At 42.5% G+C, this 13,248-nt stretch overlaps 2 pseudogenes; one reads left to right on the plus strand and one right to left on the minus strand.

Annotated features, from left to right (window-relative positions):
• LOC122140872 overlaps positions 1-2,717 on the minus strand; it is a 35,735-nt pseudogene extending 33,018 nt beyond the window's left edge.
• A 1,728-nt stretch (positions 2,718-4,445) lies between these two features.
• LOC122140874 lies at positions 4,446-12,469 on the plus strand (annotated as a pseudogene).
• The last annotated feature ends 779 nt before the right edge of the window (positions 12,470-13,248 follow it).

The following is a 13,248-nucleotide window of genomic DNA, read 5'->3' on the forward strand; positions in this document are numbered from 1 at the left end:
AGCCTGAAGTGAGACACAGGAAACAGAAATACCTCAAAATAATAATAATAACTTGACTAAACGAGGCAACATAATGTTATAACATTTCGTTTCGTCTCGTTTTCGTCAACGAAAATGAAGAGGCATTTTAGCATAGTTTTTATTTTGTAAACCACATTTAGTCTCGTTTTTATTTGTCAACAATATTGCATTATACATTTATAATGCAATATTCTCGTTTTCATCACATGATAAAAAGTTCATTGATGACGATATATTAGTGATAATTTGCATTGATGAAAGCAACACTACTTGTCACTGGGGGTTCCTCAGGGATCAGTTCTTGGACCCCTCCTCTTCTCCATATACACTACATCACTGGGATCCATCATACAGACGCATGGTTTCTCCTACCTTTGCTATATTGATGACACAGCTCTATCTTTAATTCAACCAGATGATGGTAGCTGCTCAGATCTCAGGCTGCCTGGCGGACATCTTGGCATGGATAAAAGAATATCACCTACAGCTCAACCTGGTAAAGACTGAGATTCTTGTCTTCCCTGCCACTCCAACTCTACAGTATGATTTCTCCATCCAGCTAGGTTCTTCTACAATTACCCAATCAACTTCAGTAAGAAATCTTGGTGTAGCCTTTGATGACCAGCTGACCTTCAAAGACCACATTGCACAGACTGCTCAATCTTGCAGGTTTGCATTGCACAACATCAGAAAAGTCAGGCCCTTTCTAACAGAACATGCTACACAACTTCTTGTTCAGGCCCTTGTCAGTTCTAGGCTGGACTACTGCAATTCTCTCCTGGCTGGACTTCCATCACGCACAATCAAACCTCTACAAATGATTCAGAATGGAGTGGATTGACTGGTCTTCAGCGAGCCCATGTTACACCTCTCTTTATCTCCTTGCACTGGCTACCAGTTGCGGCTCGCATCAAGTTCAAGACTTGCCAAAACTGCCACAGGCTCAGCACCCTCCTACTTCCACTCACTTTTACAAATCTACACCCCCTGCAGAAGCCTGAGATTTCCAAGTGAGAGGCGCCTTGTGGTACCACCACAGAGAGGCGCAAATCACTTTCCAGAACATTTTCATTAACCATTCCTTGCTGGTTCCACGGATTCTGGATCTTCCCACTCCTATCCAGAATGCTGAATCCAGTTTTACTGTTAATTTTTGGTGTAAGTTTATTACTAGTCTCTTTTGGATTTCTGAATATTTTGAGAGTTTTCTGAGAAATCTTATATTTCGTCTCTTTCGGTTTAACCGTTCCTGACTGGTGTAACTATCTTCCCAGCTAAAACTTTTTGTATTGCGAGCACTTCCTGTGTTTATTAGCCTCTTTATGATGAATCTCTTGTTGTATTCCTCAATTGTAAGTAGCTTTGGATAAAAGCATCTGCTAACTGATTAAATGTAAATGTAATAATAAAATGAAACATAAAAAATAAAACTAAATAAGTAAAAAATTAAGAGGGCCATTATATTATATTAAAAGAGAAATGATAACATGAAGACCCCTAAAGCAGAGGAGATTCTAAAAGTCTTGAACTGAAAGAGGGGATTTTCATGACCCTTTAAAGAGAATCTTGGTGAAGTGCCATTACATTGTTTGACTGAGCTGTTTCTGTTTATAAACTAGCAAAAAAAGAAACATCCCTGTTTCAGTATACACAATTCTTAAAATTAATAACCATTATTGCACATGCACCTGTGGTTAGTGTCCTTAGGACACTAACAGTTTTACAGGCAGTAGACAAACAGTTCCACAAACACTAAAGAGACGTTTCTACTGACTGAAAAACACCAGGAGGAAAAAATGTCCAGGGGTCCTGATCACCTGTGTGAACATGCCATAGTCCTGCATCAGGGAGGCATGAGAACGGCAGATGTGGCCAGAGCAATAAACTGCAGCATCATAAATGATTTACAGGTAGACAAAAGGACAGCTGATTGTGCAAAAACCACATATGTACCCTGAGATGTGTTCGAGAAAAGTGTCTTATGAAAGAGTGGAGTAACAACTCACAGCAAGAACTGGCAACCCTGGTTCAGTCCATGAGGATGAGATGCAATTTAAAGCAGCTGCTGGACACACCACAAACTGACTGCTGCTTTTGATATTGACCCCCGCTCTGTTAAGGGACTCAATCAATTTCTGTTTGTCAAATGTCTGTGAAATCTATCTGTTAATGTTGAATCTTTTTAATGTTCATTCAAATATTTACTCATAATAAGAACTTTGCTAGATAAAAAGCATTTGAAAGTGGAAGGGCGTTTGTTTTTTTTTCTTTTTTGTATATATAACATTTTAACTAACCGCCAACGTCACCGAACCAGGAGTTACTAAAGCCGATTTTTGAATGATAGAGTTCCAAACATACTTTAATCGTTTCATTATTCATTATTCAACAATGTGATTGGATGGCAATTGTCTATTAGAGAGGGGATCTTTATTAAATTGTGGGATAAGAGTTTATTGACAAATGGATGTTATGGCTGGATAATGTGTGGATAATTATTATGAACTAATAATAATAACTTAAAATAATCAAGTCTTTACAGTTCTTACCGTTTTAAGAGGAGAAAACCAGGATTTATTCACCAGGGTTCTTCCACTGCTCTGCTTCTCTGAGTCCATCAGCGTCAGGTAAATGCTGTTCATTGTCTTAGCGCGCATCTGTACATGAGTAGATACAGTCACCCTGTAGATCGACATTCTGCCTGCGTTGAAGGATGTACTATCTCTGGATCCTCAGATGCATTCCTACTCAAATTTATATGAAGTTCACTACTATAACTGGCTCCTCCTCCTGTGACATCATAATGTGGGGTGTGGTCCACCAATCAAAAATGTTATGTTAATACCTGAATATGTGCACTTTATCATGTTTTCTGAACATTGACATGAGATACAGATGTAGTGGTTTTCCTGGTGGTACAGACGATTCCCCTTTTTCTGATAGGCTTTTCCCAATTATATTTCCTATTTAAAATTGCCTCCTTAAATGTGGAGAAATATAAGAGTGTCATTTCATGTGGATGTAATACATTTAAAATACCCTCCCCCCCAATGAACGATATAATGTGGGTCAAAACAAAGGGTAATTAGATGCATATACATAATACTTCAGTGCAATTATAAAATGAGTTTAATAGTGTTAACACATTTACTAATCTGGCACTGTAATGAACCAGGGCAACAGTGCAGGTGTCTGTGCTCTCAATGTTCATTAAATGAAGAAGAATGACCTTTTTAATGTCTAATTCACTTAGAAATAAAGATAGATGAGATGTTTAACAGTAAAATCATTTGTGCTTTTTTATATTGAACAATTTAATTATCATAAACACTCAGCAAGTTTAATATATTACCAATAAGTGAAATGCACTATTATTTGTACAAACATTAATAAGTTGACAATGATTTTTAAGGTTAATGTTAATTAAAAATGTTTATATTGCTGAGTTTAGTGTGTGATGTGCATCAAAAAATAGGCTTTCAGTAACCGGTTAATATGGGCGCTGCTCACACAAACTGACAGTGATCACTTCAAATAAATGGCAATACCACTTTGTTTTTGGAATTAACATCAATTTTATTAATTTTTATTTATTTATTTATGACGATAGACTATTTTTGCTGGGGTTCTGTGGTAAAACACGAAACATGTATATTTAGATATATATAGGCTAATATTTACTTTACTTTTTCTTTATTTAATTTTTCTTTGTTTAAAGGACACCACACATCAATCAACATTTCTGTATATGTGCCAGAGTTAGCCAGCTGGCTAATTTTCAACTGTAGTCCTTTTGCAAGATGTTTAAAAATATATTTCAATAATGTTTCAAACTGCATTTATTTTTTTAATCCTGTAGTTATTAAATGTGGCAAATCTATTAGCTCAGTTTGGTTATTTAAGTTTGAAAGAAAAAACCTCTCATTTCTAAAGTTGCTTCTCTGTCTTGATGTCTCTAATTTTAAATCTCATAAATATTGTAACTGCAATACTATTTTATTCTTATTTTCAGTGCCATTTTTGAATTTTACAAGAATCAATGACATTGTGGGTGAAAGTTTCTACAAAACTGAAGACTTTTCGGTTTTTCTTTTCAGTATTTCAGCATAATTCTACCTAGACTTACAAGAAAAACATGTAGGTATTGGGCAACACTGTGTGATAAATTACTGAAAAATTCAGTGTAAAAGAAAAGAAATGAACTGCCGGTACATATAAGCGAGATTTTAGATAGCATAGTTTAAGCATAGTTTCACTGAAGATGTGTCCAAGCTGCACCTTTAAGGTGTTTCAAAATCTAGCATAACTGGCTTAGCCAGTGACTTCCAGGAAAGGCTGGATGACGACCGTGAAAAAGTATGGTGACGACTGGAGAGGCAGCGGACAGCTCGGACAGACGGCAATCGTTTGCAGTAAAGGTTAGCACCCTGAGCTGCAGCTCCCGTTAGGGGGCAACCACATCTTGCTACAGAAAGATACCCCCAGGGGTGCCCGAGAGGGGGGGAGGATGAGCACCCCAAACGGATGGATTTCATGGTACCTGATATACGCAATGGTTTTTCGACGACGACAGCAACCTGCTTTTGTGGCAAGATCTGTAAGAACCTCAGAGGCCTGAGGATCCACCAGGCCAAGATGGGCTGCACAAGGAGGAAGCAAGTGGAGCAACGCACAGAGCCAGTGCTAAGCACTGACCCTGGTGAGACGGAGGAGGAGCAGGAACCGGAGTCACCCCACAGTGTCCAGAACCTCCATGCTCGACATGCTACACCTAGCAAACCATCAGAACACCGTCGGGTTTTTATGGCCTGCTGCAAACAAGGAGGCAGAGTGGCAGCAGTTTGACGAGGATATTGAGGCTACTCTAGATGCATCATGCAGAGGAGAAGTTGATCAGCGACTGCAGTTGATGAGTACACTAATCATCAGCATCGGTGCAGAGAGATTTGGCATCAAAGTACCGAAGGCTCAGATCATCGCTAGGCCAAACCGGCGTGAGACCAAGATCTCCCAGCTCAGGAAAGAGCTGAAGGTCCTACACCGTCAGTATAAGAGAGCGAAGCGAGCGAGGGAAAAGCCAGCCCTGACAGAGCTCAGGGACATCCTGAGGCAGAAACTCATCTCTCTACGGCGGGCTGAGAGGCACAGGAGGAGAGGTAGAGAGAGAGCTCGCAAGCGAATGGCCTTCATTGCAAATCCCTTTAGCTTTACTAAGCAGCTGCTGGGGGCAGAAGCGGAGTGGGACCCTGCAATGCCCAAAGGAGGAGATCAATCAGTACCTCAGTGATAAATACAGCGACAGCAGGAGAGAGGAGAAATCTGCGGGCCACCTGCAGAGAGTTATCCACCCCACCAGAAGAAGCCCTCTTTCCAGTTTAACATCAAGGAGCCCACCTTAGCAGAGGTCAGGGGACATCGTACAAACTGCACGTACCAGCGCAGCTCCGGGCCCAAGTGGAGTGCCATATAAAGTCTATAAGTATTGCCCGAGACTCTTGAAGAGGCTGTGAGAGACTCATCAGGGTAGTATGGCGGGTAGGGGGAAGGTTGCCCAGCAATGGCGTCACGCAGAGGGTGTTTGGATACCAAAGGAGGAGAACGCGAGTGACATCACGCAGTTCCGCACCATCTCTCTGCTCAGTGTGGGAAGCCAAAATCTTTTTCAAGATTCTTGTCAACGGATTATCTGAGTTTCTCATGAGGAATTCCTACATTGACACTCGGTGCAGAAGGGCAGGCATGCCAGGCTGTTTGGAACACACAGGAGTGATCACCCAGTTGATCCGGGAGGCGAGAGAAAATCGAGCGGAGACCTAGCAGTCCTCTGGCTTGACCTAGCCGAACGCCTACGGATCAATTCCACACAAGCTGGTGACAACAGCTCTGACGATACACCACATTCCTGAGAAGATCATAGAACTCATAAGGGACTACTACAGTAGTTTCAGCCTGAGATTCACCTCTGGGAAAAGTAACATATGCGGGGGGCACCCGACTAGAGAAGGGCATTATCACAGGCTGCACCATATCAGTGGTATTGTTTGCCCTAGCGATGAGCATGCTGGTCAAGGCTGCTGAGGTGGAATGTAGGGGCCCCCTGTCCAGATCCGGCATTCGCCAACCACCAATCCGAGCCTACATGGACGATCTGACTGTCACATTAACATCAGTGACAGGGTGCAGCTGGCTCCTCTGCGGTCTGGAAAGGATTATGGCATGGGCAAGAATGATGTTCAAGCCAGCCAAGTCCAGATCCTTGGTTCTGAGAAAGGGGAGAGTGGAGGACAAACACCGTTTTTATGTGGATGGAATCACTATTCCAACAGTGTCAGAGAAAGCCCGTGAAAGAGCTTAGGGAAGATCTTCGACAGCACCCTGAAGGACAAGGCAGCAGTGGAGGCAGCCCACATGGAGCCGAAGACCTGGCTATCAGCGGTGGACAAGTCCGGTCTTCCGGGGAAGTTCAAGGCATGGATATACCAGCATGGTATCCTGCCAAGACTCCTGTGGCCACTACTGATTTACGAAGTCCCAGTATCACTTGTGGAGGGCTTTGAACGTAATATCAGCCAATACCTGCGTAGATGGCTGGGTCTGCCGAAGAGCATGAGCAGCATTGCTCTGCATGGGCACAACAACAAATGCAGCTGCCTTTACTGGCCTGACCAAGGAGTTCAAAGTCACCAGAGCCAGGGAGGTGTTGCTGTACAGAGACTCGGCTGACACCAGAGTCTCTTCCGCTGGCATCACGGTCAGAACAGGGAGGAAATGGCGAGCGCAAGAGGCAGTCGACCAGGCAGAGGCGAGACTGAGACATAGTGTCTTAGTTGGCTCTGTGGCAGTGGGAAGAGCTGGTCTAGGCTGTCACACACAAGACCATGCTACGGACAAAGCCCAAGGACGAGAGAGACGCCAGATGGTGCAGGGAGAGATTCGTGCTGAGGTGGAGGAGGAGCGCCTAAGTAGGACTGTGGCAATGCGCCAACAAGGATCCTGGGCCAATTGGAATCATGCAGCTGCCAGGGAAAAATCACCTGGACAGAACTATGTAAGTCTGGAACCTGTAAGACTTAAGTTCCTGATTCAGTCGGGTGTATGATGTCCTCCCAAGTCCATCTAACCTTTACACCTGGGGCCTAGCAGGAAAACACCAACATGCCCTCTGTGCCCGGCTCATGGTTCCCTGGAGCACATCCTGAGTTTGCTGCCCTAAAGCACTAGGAGAGGGGAGGTACACGTGGCGTCATAAACCAGGTGCTGAAGGTAGTAGCGGATCCCATCTGCCACTGCAATCCGGGAGTCTAAACATCAAGTCCCAGCAAGGCACAACATCTCCTTTGTTAGGGCAGGGGAGAAACCTCAGGGAGAAAGTAAGGCCTCAACCGGACTGCTAGCCATGGCCCGAGATTTGAAGTTGCATGCGGACTGTTGGGAGGCAGTTAAAGTTCCCCAGAGCACATAGCAAGGACGTCACTGAGGCCAGATTGGTCTTAACATCTGACTCAAACAAAGCAAATCGTGCTAGTGGAGCCTTACTGTCCCCTGGGGAGGACAGGATGGAGGAGGCTTTCGAAAGGAAGAAGAAGGCCAAATATCTTGAGTTGGTTGAGGCATGCAGAGGGGAGTGGATGGAGGGCCCGCTGTGAGCCAATAGAAGTGGGCTTGCAGGGGCTTTCTAAGTCAATCTGTGTATCAGGCGTTCAGGCTCCTTGGCATCAGAGGGTTGCGTGAAAGAAGAGCCACTAAAAACATCAGTGAGGCCGCCGCCGAAAAAGCCTCAAGGTGGTTATGGATCAAAAGGGGGAGAAGTATGGAGTAGCGCGCTGCTTGGAAACCGGGGCCTGATCAACCCTGGTTGGGGTCGCCCAGGTGAGGGTGTCTGAAGATCAAAGACCCGAAACACCTTATGACCCTGGGTCCTTCACTGAAGATGTGTCCAAGCTGCACCTTTAAGGTGTTGCAAAATCTAAGTGGCAAATGCAATTGCTAATGGTGAAACTACGGAGCCCCAGACATGACATGCAGGAGAAAAATATTTATGGTTATGGCCACAAATTAACAACTTAGTTCCCTGATGATTTACTGATTCGTGTCCCTTGTTTGAACTAAAGCTTCATGAGAATGTTTTACACAATTCATTACTTTGGCAAATTTTCATTTTACTTCATCGTGGGGTAAGTTTTACGAAACTACTGCTACACATTTCATAAACCCACTGTCCTTTTTGCTTACTGAGAAAAGACCTCTATTGCTGCTTGTTATGAAGAAAGTATGACAGGACTGTAATGGGGATGTAGCCTTTTCACAAATTCATCAATCAGTCTAACAAAAAAAGAACAGATTAGTAAATCCTGTGCACACAATGTACTTAATACGAGGTAACGAATTAATAAATCATGCTCATGATTTACTTAAAACCAAGTGACAAAGTAAGTCAAGACATAGAAACATAGTTAAAATAGAAACATCAAGACACAGAATTAAATTTAGAAATGGAGGTTGTTTCTTTTAAAATTAAATTACAAAACTGTGCTAATAGATTTGCTAATTGTTTAATTTGGTTACGTTTGAAAGAACCTCTCATTTCTAAAGTTGCTTCTCTGTCTTGATGTTTTGATTTCAAAGCTCACAATATTGTAATGCAATACTGTGGCTCAGCAAAAAGCAAGAAAGTGAGGTGTAATATTATTTATGGTAGAAATGGAAGAGGGGGTGAAATGTTAGTTTGTTTGTTTGCAATATCATATAATTTCTCGAAGTTCATGTAGAGTTATTTTCTCACTGTCTTGTCCTGCAATTTGCAAGATTTTTAAGTCAAATCAAAATGTCCATATTAATGCCTGAAATGTCATTGCTGAGTGTCTCTTGAAGTAAAATTTTGGTAACTGTTTCTATTGTTTGTATTCCAGAACTTAATTTTCTATTGTGATAAAAAAAAAAGTGTATAGGGAAAAAGATGTAACTGGCTTCCAGAAATGAATATCTTATACACATAGAAATAGACTCCACATAAGCTGAGAGTGAGAAGCTCTTGCGAAGGTATATTTGACACATCTGAGGTGATGTGAATATTCACTTTGGATGACAAAATTAAACCTGACAAGCACATTTAATTTGCTGCTTGTTCTCCATGGTTGAGCGTGCCCAAAAGTATAAAATTTAACTAAATTTAATATTTTGTGTAACATAGCGTCTCCTTTAGCATCAAAATCCCATCCATGTAGTCATCCAAAGGCACTTAACCTGGAAGTCAAAGCCACAATAAATGTAGAGATGTTTGTAATTGTGCACTTCTTTAAAATTACATGTACACGTGTTCTTTAAAAGAAAAAAAAAAAACCCTAAAAACTAAATACCCCAATAATGGAAAAATGTTGTTTATGAATATTGGTTAGAAAAATATTCTCCTGCCTGTGTGAATGCAGAAATATATACACATATTTGTATGCCCTAGTGAAAAATAAATTTACTAAAATGTCAAAATTTCTTTGATGCCAATGTAACCGGTGTAGTCTGCGTTGTTTTCTTCATGAAATGACCAGACGGACATCAGATGACAGCCTTGACTTTTTCTTTTATTCTCTGATAGGGCTGATAAAAGACACAATATTATTTTTAGACTGTGTGAATTCGCCCTCTTTCGTTTCTCTCCCATGCAGAGACAGTGCAGAAAGGGCAGAGCCCAGAGAGAAATAAAACATTCAAACAATGAAATGAAATGAAATGTATTTGACAACATTGGTAACAAAACAGCATACCCTGATAAAGACACAATATTATTTTTTAGACTGTGTGAATTCGCCCTCTTTCGTTTTCTGTAAGAATGAATGTATAGTGTGCAATCAATTAACACGTGCTTAAAGTTCACATCGGACAGAAAAGTGATTAAACTTAATGAAAATACAAAAATAATCATATACATGAAAAATAATGCCCCATATATGATGTATATGAAAGATTTTTTAAATACAGAAGTACTTTAAAATAAAAAGATGTAATTGGATTAATTAGAGCTCTTAGAAACCCACCTCTCCCATGCAGAGACAGTGCAGAGAAGGGAAGAGGGGTGCAAAGACAGGAAATTAAGAACAACATTGCAGTCAGAAATTTAAAGGGGAAGGTTCACACACAGGCATATCAGGGTACACGTTTGAACATTTTGTGTAATTCTACATATGATGAAAATACTTTCTATACCCTTACATTCACCCCCCTAGAATTACACAAAAATAATGAGAACATGGGAAAACTCTGTACACAGGTCACAAGAATTACTTAGTCCACACACCAAACAATCAGTGAGGACAATCAGCATTGAAAGCTACCCAACCACAGGATACAAATATGAAAGAAGTTGGCCAAACCTCTACACATGTTGTAGACATACACAAAGTGCCCATTACACTTTGGAATAACTCAGACCTTCCACAGAACATGACAAAATATAGGAAATGACACCTAGTGTCAAATACAGTGCAGTACAAATACACTGACCTCCTAAACATGAATAACACGAGATCCAGATTCCATACCTATCAAAGTTTTCAAGTTGAACCATTGACTCAATTAGTCTACGTACAGGTCTAATTACCTACCACACCTGGTAGTATAGTGATCTCTGGGATCAGTAGGGTGAGAGCGGGCACTAGCTAAGTTGCCCAAGTCAACAACAGATAAATCATCACGTGCCTCAGAAAGGGTTCGAGAAGAATGCGATGAGACCAAAGCAGCAACAGGATCTTCATCACAAACAGCCAGCTACATGAGAAATTACAGACAGAGACTCCCGCATGTGACAATTCATCAGTGACTGGCATTGTGGAATCAGCCAGATCACACACAGACCGAGAAGGTGTGGAAGATGTACCATTACCCATATTTCCACTGACAGCAAAATCAAACTCAGTCGTGGGCAAAGGGAGAAAAGTTAACTGGCAACAAGAGATTCCGATGCACTACTCTTTCTCGACCAGATGTGTCACAGATCTTATAAATGTGCAAAGACGGGTTGGACGAAACAACGGAATACATGTTGGGCTCCCATTTATCGGCAAGCTTCCGTTTACCTCTACAGCCTTTGTTTGCAATGAGAACATGGTCACCAACCGACAAAGGTAAACCTCTGACTCTCTTATTGTACTGATCAGACTGATGTTTTTGTTCTGCGGCAGAGTTCTTTTGAGCCAGCAGCATAGCAGACTGCAAATCTTTGACAAGGGATTGAACGTAGTCGTTGTAATCACAGATGGACTCATCACGAAGCACACTTTGAAACATAAGGTCAAAACAGGTAATCTCGGCACCCTCCCGAACATCAGGTAAAAAAGGGGCAAACACCAGTTGTTTTCATGGGCCTAGTGCAGTTATACACAAATGTCATTGTTTGCACTAACTGTGGGCCACTTTTGTTTGGATCTAGGAGGAAGGGATCGTAGCATGTTCCCTAACTGTTCTGTTGAAACCTTTCTGTTTCACTTCCTCCATTTCCCATTGGATGGTACGGAGAAGTTCGTGATTTGTCTAACACGCACACGCGACAACTCGATCGAGAAGTTCTGCTATCAGCTCACTCTCAAAACTGGCTCCCTGATCTGAATGGAGACGCTGAGGAAAAGCCATAGATGGCACAGAAGAATCCATCCCATAGTTTTCTTAGCCAAACACTCTTAGCGGATTGGTTATGACAAGGAAAAGCGGTGTGCTAGCTTGGTGAAATGATCTGTTATTACCAAGACATCCACAGATTTCTTGTTCCTATCCGTCAGCAGCCCAGAAATCAATACAAATCGAAGCTTCCAAAGGGGCAGTGGTCTTGATGCTCTTCCACGGGGGTGCTCTTGCTGCTGGCTCTGGCTGTTTTACTCAGGACAAACGAGTACAAGTCCTTGACATCATCACGCACATCACGTTCCATCCCAGGCCAATGAATCTCTGGCGAGGCTAAGGACAGGGAGTACGTGGCTGACCTTGGTGACCAGACACCACCCCAATCATTAACACCGAAAAAGAGCTTTGCTGTTTCAGGGAATCAGGCAGCACAAACTGAACCCTCTTATGCCTTGTGAAAGGATCTTTAAAACAGCCTCTGTAGAGAATGTCTTAAGCAAAAAACAGGTTTGTTCCACTGCTTTTCAACAAACCTCAAAACATGCAAATCCTCAATTCGTCCGCCTCACTAAGCCTGGAAAGGTCCTGCTGACGCTTTTCTGCCAAACAGAAAAGGCCACCCTCGAAATCAACTGAATCATTGTGCTGATGACTCTGCAATTCAGACAATAAGACGGTATGGGTTACATCTGGACAGTCGGGATTCATGAACTCAAGTGATCAGCCAGGGATGTTGCTCTGGATACAGCTCCTGAAATCCCACATTCATCACAAGATGACAAAGATAGGACGACACATCTTCAGCAGTCATGGAAAATATCCCTCTCAGAGCTTTGGTTGAGTTTAGGGTCAAGTGTACTGAGGCTGGCAGGTAAGACGGACAAAGTTGTCTGCACACAGAACATCTTCCATCCTGTGTACGTGCTTTAGCAGTTTCAGGAGTTAATGTTCAGACAGAAGGACGTTGCACTCACAGGCTTGACAAAGGGTCACGACCTGAGCGCATCTGCCACCACATTCAACCTTCCAGGGACATACTGATTTTAAAGTTGTACGGGGCAAGCTGTCGAAACCAGCGCTTGCTCACACGCATCTAACTTAGGTTTGGTCATGATATACGTGAGCGGTATGTGTCGTCAGTCCATTACAGTGAACTCATGGCCTTTAAGCCAGTGACTGAACTTGTCACAGGAAAAATGGACCACTTGAGAGCCAGGAACTACCACTGTGCGCAGGGTAATTAGCTGGCTCCAACTCAACGCCTTGCTGCGAAGGCTTATAGGACGTGCTTTATCCTCGCCAGTGGGACTGAGGAAAAGCACGCACCTAGGCCATCAACGATTTTTTTTTTTTTGTTTTTTTGGGGCGTCAGTGCAGAGAATAAAGGGGCGCCAAAGTCAGGGTGAGCACGGTCACGACACTCTGGACAAGGGGCTCTTTCAATCCCAAAGGCGCACATCACAGGCAGGAGTCCAGTCTGGGGAGACAACCTCTCTGAAAAAGTGCCAGCTCTATTGCAAACAGCTTCTGCCTCTTGCAAACGTTGTTTGTCCAGCCGTCAAAGAATGGCCTGAACAGCGGCTTTGCGATTCGTGAACCACCTAGGGATAAAGCTTTGTA

The sequence above is a fragment of the Cyprinus carpio genome, chromosome A4, assembly GCF_018340385.1.
Source record: "Cyprinus carpio isolate SPL01 chromosome A4, ASM1834038v1, whole genome shotgun sequence".
NCBI classification, from domain to species: domain Eukaryota; kingdom Metazoa; phylum Chordata; class Actinopteri; order Cypriniformes; family Cyprinidae; genus Cyprinus; species Cyprinus carpio.